This window comes from Lissotriton helveticus, chromosome 2_1, assembly GCF_964261635.1.
Source record: "Lissotriton helveticus chromosome 2_1, aLisHel1.1, whole genome shotgun sequence".
NCBI lineage: Eukaryota > Metazoa > Chordata > Amphibia > Caudata > Salamandridae > Lissotriton > Lissotriton helveticus.
This window is the reverse complement of record NC_136059.1, coordinates 313,560,947-313,567,656: the sequence shown is the minus strand read 5'-3', so window position 1 is coordinate 313,567,656 and position 6,710 is coordinate 313,560,947.

Genomic DNA, 6,710 nt, shown 5'->3' with positions numbered 1-6,710 from the left:
CTCTATGGGTTCGACATTTGCGCCGAGCCTGGCATGTATTTACATGGCCTCGTTCGAAAAGAATCATATTTACCCTCCAGATCACAACCCCTACCGAGAGAACCTCAATCTCTGGCGTCGTTACATCGACGACATTTTGATCTTCTGGAAGGGGGACCGACCCAGCTGCGAAGCCTTTTGCGAGTGGATTAATCAACAAGACCCATTCTTGAAGTTTACGGGCACCATCTCCGAAACATCGATACCTTTCCTTGATCTAACTATCTGCTTAGAAACAGAAACAATCAGCACCTCCCTCTACAAAAAGGACACTGACAGAAACAGTTTACTCCTCTATCAAAGCCACCACACAAAAGCCCTGAGGGATAATTTGCCCTTCGGGCAATTCCTCCGCATACGGAGAAACTGTAGCTCTGTCCAGAATTACAAACAAGAGGCTCAGATTCTGCAACACAAGCTCCAGGAGAGGGGATACCCCACACGACTGTTGAAGAAATCATTCAAAAGAGCATTGAATAACGATAGAGAGGCTTTACTTGAGGTTCACACAAAAGAACAAGACGACATCATGACCTGTGTTACATCTTTCACCAGTCACTCAACATTCATAAAAAAGGCTGTTACCTCACACTGGGGGATCCTGAATTCCGCAGGGATGGAACTATCGCGGCCTCGATTTGCCTTCAAGAGAACAGCGAACCTGAAAGACACGCTGATTCACACCCGCCCGAAAAAATCGAGCACTCGACCAGTCAAGACCTTATGGGATCTCCCTCCAGTCACTGGACATTATAGATGTGGCTCATGTGTAGTATGCCCCCAAACCATCCAGGGGAAAACTATTGAACTGCAAGGGGACTTCACTTGGACCATAAATAAACACACCAATTGTAATAGCTCGAGGTGTATCTATGTCCTGGTGTGCCCTTGTAGTATGCTTTACATTGGGATGACGATGCGCCCTGTGAAAGAGCGCATCAGGGAGCACAATAGTAACATTCGCTGTGCAAAAACACATACAAGGCTATATGACCATTGTAAAGAACAAAACCACTCCACTGAGAACATGCGTTGGACTGTCCTTGAGTGCCAACCTGGAATGAACCAACAAGCCCTCTTCAGACTGGAGCAGAGATGGGTGCATCGTCTTCACACCGACGTACTCGGTCTTAATGATGCGGTGCCGTGGACCATGCTAGCCAGATAGCTCATTACTTGGACTTATTGTCCTCACCCAAGTTACTCCCAGTACTAGCTGATACTCGATGCTACCCGTTCTTGAAACGGGGTTAGAGAAGTTCTGTGTATGAACCCATTGCCCCTTCCCTAACATTAATTTTGGGCCATCGAGTAAACTACTTCCCCGTTCCAAGATGGCACCCGCCGTCTACCCCTTTTGCAACCAGGGGGAATCATCACTTTTCATATCGGCGTCACGTTGCCTAGCAACACGCCTTGGACACGCCTCCACGGTGCCCGCGCTTCCAGGTCTTATCCGAGGCAGCGGCTCTTTGCGGCTCCACCGGCTGTCCTGCGGTAATACCGATGTGGGAGGGGTAGGTGACTAGACGCCCTCTGCCAGCAACTAACAGGTAAGGCGCACTGATTCACGTAAGGATCCCCGCGAGCGGTCCCTTCTGATCGCCGTGGCGGGCCCTCTGCGGGACCACAGCTGACGGTAAGCCGCTCCGCTAAGCAACAACCCCCTGACTTGGCGGCACTGTTTACTCGTTTCAGGTTCCGTACACCCATTTCTGGCCCCACCAGGTCAGCGTGAGAGATTTCCGACCCTGGGATCACGGGTAAGGTTCGCATGGTGACCGTCCCCAGTGTGTTGGATGTCTCACGTTAAGGCTTTTTCACTAAACGGGCGCCAATCTGCGGCTGCCATTGATTTTTGAGCTAGAGTGTCAATGTATTTCTCTTTCCTCTGGTTGTCTTGAAATAATTTTAATTTTACGTGTGTGAATGTGCACACTCACAGCTGCTTGCTTTAAATGAAACAAAGGCATGGCATGTCACGGCATACGATATAGGTATAGACCACTGTGCGAGCCATTTCCAGGGCACACATGTCACATGCCGGCTTAATGAGCACTGTTCACACATATAAAATGTGGTGATTCCTCGTTCACGCTATATTCGGACCGTCTCTCTCACTCGAATGTGTCTCCATGATGGGGTCTCCACAAACCCATCTACACCCCGAAATGCATCACCAGCATGTTACATTTTTTGCATCTAACGACAGCTAGGGGAACACAGACATATTTCTAATCATATTTCTGATTACACTCTTTTTCTTCTTTTTTTCCCTGCCTAGTTCTGGGGAGGGACTGGACGAAGGATTGTCCCTACGACACACACCAGGTCGTATACTTGATTCCTCTGATTACTGAGGGATCTTTAGCAATTATATGAGCTTCTTTTTGGTCCTGATGAATTGCCTGAGTGGCAAGAAACATGTTGACCACACGTTCACTAAGGGTTGAATGAGGCCCGATTACTTAAATTGTCTCGCCTCAATACCCCTTATCGTTCCTTTTAATAAAGCAGTGAGCCATACCATTAAAATTCTTTGCCCCATGGACTCTACTGACTTTTTTTAGACCACACCCACGCTCACTATTGCACTTTTTTAGGCCCCTCACACTCACACACCCTTTGGCTAAGGAATAAAAGAACCCCGCCAAAGTGCAGCATCCGTTGCTGCCCGACAGGCATTGCACCGCCAGTCTGTCGCAGGGGCAGGATACCGATGATGACGCTGGACGATCGCCGGGTGGGATGACAATAGTCGTCCAACCGGTGACCTGTGTGAGGCATCCCCAAATTCCGTAAAGGGTTCACAACATTCACTTTTTCCTGTTGAACTCAATGAGAGAGAGGTTTACGTTAGTCATTTAGTTGACTCTTTCCGGGGAACTCTGTAGATTCTTTGTTGTTGGTACTTTCTGGGACACGTACATTGGACCCCGTTAAAAATTGTCCTATTTTCATGTTTCCCCCTTGTTGACACAATTCCTAGCGTGCTTTCTGCACGGGAACTACCCTTTAGGTTACCATTTGGTGAATAATCAATCACCTTATTGGACCACCCCTAGACAACAGTTATTGTAAGAGAATAACACTGACCACACCTTGCTCTGGCTTGCACACGTCCCGAGCACCGCATCCTGACCCTTCCACCAACATGGAGGATATACCGGGTCTTAGCTTCGATGAGGACACTATAGCCGAGGCATTAAGATCAACGCCATCAATCCTTACCAATCCCCCGATCTCGACATCTGGTGCACCCTCCGAAGAATGGATCACACTGACGGAGATGAAGAAGGAACTTATTAGAATCACCATTCATGGGATCATGATGACAGAATACTTGAGAAGTAATATAGCACCGCAAGGCCTAATTGTTAACATAATTCCAAGACTTTTTCTGGATGATAAACGGTTCAAAGTGGATTGGTGCCAAGTATCTTGGAAGTGTACCAAGGACCTACTTTTTTTGATTAGTCAGACAGCGAAACGTCTTTCGGATGCACTACAAGAGAAAATCTTAGCCCTGGAAGCCACCATGAAAAACGCAATATCTAAGAATAACAAGTCAGCATTCACGACTAAATTATCGGAGATCAACAAAGAAATGGCTGACCACCATGACTTTCTACTCAAACAAAAGACAACCAAACTTGAAAAGGACATTGCTAAATTCGCGAAAGAAAAAGTATATCCCTACCTAAAGGATGACTTCAAAGGGAAAAAGAATAACTATTCATCTGATGAGAACTCAGGTAGTGATAACAGACGCGGATCAACAAGCAGTGATTCCAGTAGCGGTCACTCTTCTAAGAATCCCCGACCACCTCGTACATGGCAACAAGGCTACCATCAAGGCCCAGCCTTCCACGGACCACCTCAGATGGCACCTCCATGGCAATACCCCTTCTACCCACAGGGCCCTCCGCAATTCTACCCCCTCAATCCGCCACCTTTTCAAGGCAGAGGTTGGGGCAGAGGAAGAGGGCGAAAGCAAGGCGGGCAGAAAGGAGTACAGTGGCAGGACCAAACACCAGCACCGACTGCGATAGAGACCAGGAGCACGACATCCAGAGGGAGACGAGTTTGATCGTCAATTTATCAAACAGAACTCTCTCACCAACAGAGAAAAAAGTCTTAGAGAAGGGACTTGGGTTTGTCCCCACCCCAACCCCTGATACCTTCCAAGAGACGATTGAGCTCAAACAATTCTTTAGGAAGATACGCCTCCGTGCCTTCTTCGAGAACCAACCTGAACTTCCGAGTCAAGACACAGGTCTAAAAAAGCCTTCCACTTTCACCCCCACTGATGGGATGGTACCGCCAGAAGTCTTAACCTTCGAGCGGGCAGTGTTGAGGAGCCTGCGAAACAAACCGGTGACCAAACCCTTTCACAACTTATCCACTGCAGAAAGACTAGCATCCAACAATCTGGGCAGAGATGAGTCCATCATCATCAAGCAGGCAGACAAAGGGGGAGCAACAGTCATACAAAGCTACGAGGACTACGATCGCGAATGCAGGAGACAACTGGCAAACACGACGCATTACAGACCACTCATGGAGGATCCCACCAAACGGCTCTCCAACACCATCATGGGTCTTGTCATTGAGGCTGAGACGAATGAGTGGATAAGCAAGAAGGAAGCAGACTTCTTGGTGACACTGGACCCAGTTACACCTTACTTTTATACCCTTCCAAAAATACATAAGGGTATTTCTCCAGTCCCCGGGAGACCTATTGTCTCGGGCATCGGGTCATTGTTAGAACCTCCATCGCAATTTTGCGATGCATTTTTCCAACCGCTTGTGAAACAAATTCCATCGTACTTACAAGATACCAGAGACGTCCTCCGCCTTATCGCCGATATCGATGGGAGAGAAGACATCGACCTGCTTCTCACCCTTGACGTAGAGGCGTTGTATACTAATATCCCACAACAAGCTACCCTTGAAGCAGTCGACTCATTGATGCGAGAAGAAGAATGGCTTTCCCCAACACCGATAGCCTTCATTATGGAACTAGCCCACATTGCCCTCACTGAAAATTTCTTCAGATATGAATCTCAGCTGTACCATCAGGTCCGTGGGACCTCTATGGGTTCGACATTTGCGCCGAGCCTGGCATGTATTTACATGGCCTCATTCGAAAAGAATCATATTTACCCTCCAGATCACAACCCCTACCGAGAGAACCTCACTCTCTGGCGTCGTTACATCGACGACATTTTGATCTTCTGGAAGGGGGACCGACCCAGCTGCGAAGCCTTTTGCGAGTGGATTAATCAACAAGACCCATTCTTGAAGTTTACGGGCACCATCTCCGAAACATCGATACCTTTCCTTGATCTAACTATCTGCTTAGAAACAGAAACAATCAGCACCTCCCTCTACAAAAAGGACACTGACAGAAACAGTTTACTCCTCTATCAAAGCCACCACACAAAAGCCCTGAGGGATAATTTGCCCTTCGGGCAATTCCTCCGCATACGGAGAAACTGTAGCTCTGTCCAGAATTACAAACAAGAGGCTCAGATTCTGCAACACAAGCTCCAGGAGAGGGGATACCCCACACGACTGTTGAAGAAATCATTCAAAAGAGCATTGAATAACGATAGAGAGGCTTTACTTGAGGTTCACACAAAAGAACAAGACGACATCATGACCTGTGTTACATCTTTCACCAGTCACTCAACATTCATAAAAAAGGCTGTTACCTCACACTGGGGGATCCTGAATTCCGCAGGGATGGAACTATCGCGGCCTCGATTTGCCTTCAAGAGAACAGCGAACCTGAAAGACACGCTGATTCACACCCGCCCGAAAAAATCGAGCACTCGACCAGTCAAGACCTTATGGGATCTCCCTCCAGTCACTGGACATTATAGATGTGGCTCATGTGTAGTATGCCCCCAAACCATCCAGGGGAAAACTATTGAACTGCAAGGGGACTTCACTTGGACCATAAATAAACACACCAATTGTAATAGCTCGAGGTGTATCTATGTCCTGGTGTGCCCTTGTAGTATGCTTTACATTGGGATGACGATGCGCCCTGTGAAAGAGCGCATCAGGGAGCACAATAGTAACATTCGCTGTGCAAAAACACATACAAGGCTATATGACCATTGTAAAGAACAAAACCACTCCACTGAGAACATGCGTTGGACTGTCCTTGAGTGCCAACCTGGAATGAACCAACAAGCCCTCTTCAGACTGGAGCAGAGATGGGTGCATCGTCTTCACACCGACGTACTCGGTCTTAATGATGCGGTGCCGTGGACTATGCTAGCCAGATAGCTCATTACTTGGACTTATTGTCCTCACCCAAGTTACTCCCAGTACTAGCTGATACTCGATGCTACCCGTTCTTGAAACGGGGTTAGAGAAGTTCTGTGTATGAACCCATTGCCCCTTCCCTAACATTAATTTTGGGCCATCGAGTAAACTACTTCCCCGTTCCAAGATGGCACCCGCCGTCTACCCCTTTTGCAACCAGAGGGGATCATCACTTTTCATATCGGCGTCACGTTGCCTAGCAACACGCCTTGGACACGCCTCCACGGTGCCCGCGCTTCCAGGTCTTATCCGAGGCAGCGGCTCTTTGCGGCTCCACCGGCTGTCCTGCGGTAATACCGATGTGGGAGGGGTAGGTGACTAGACGCCCTCTG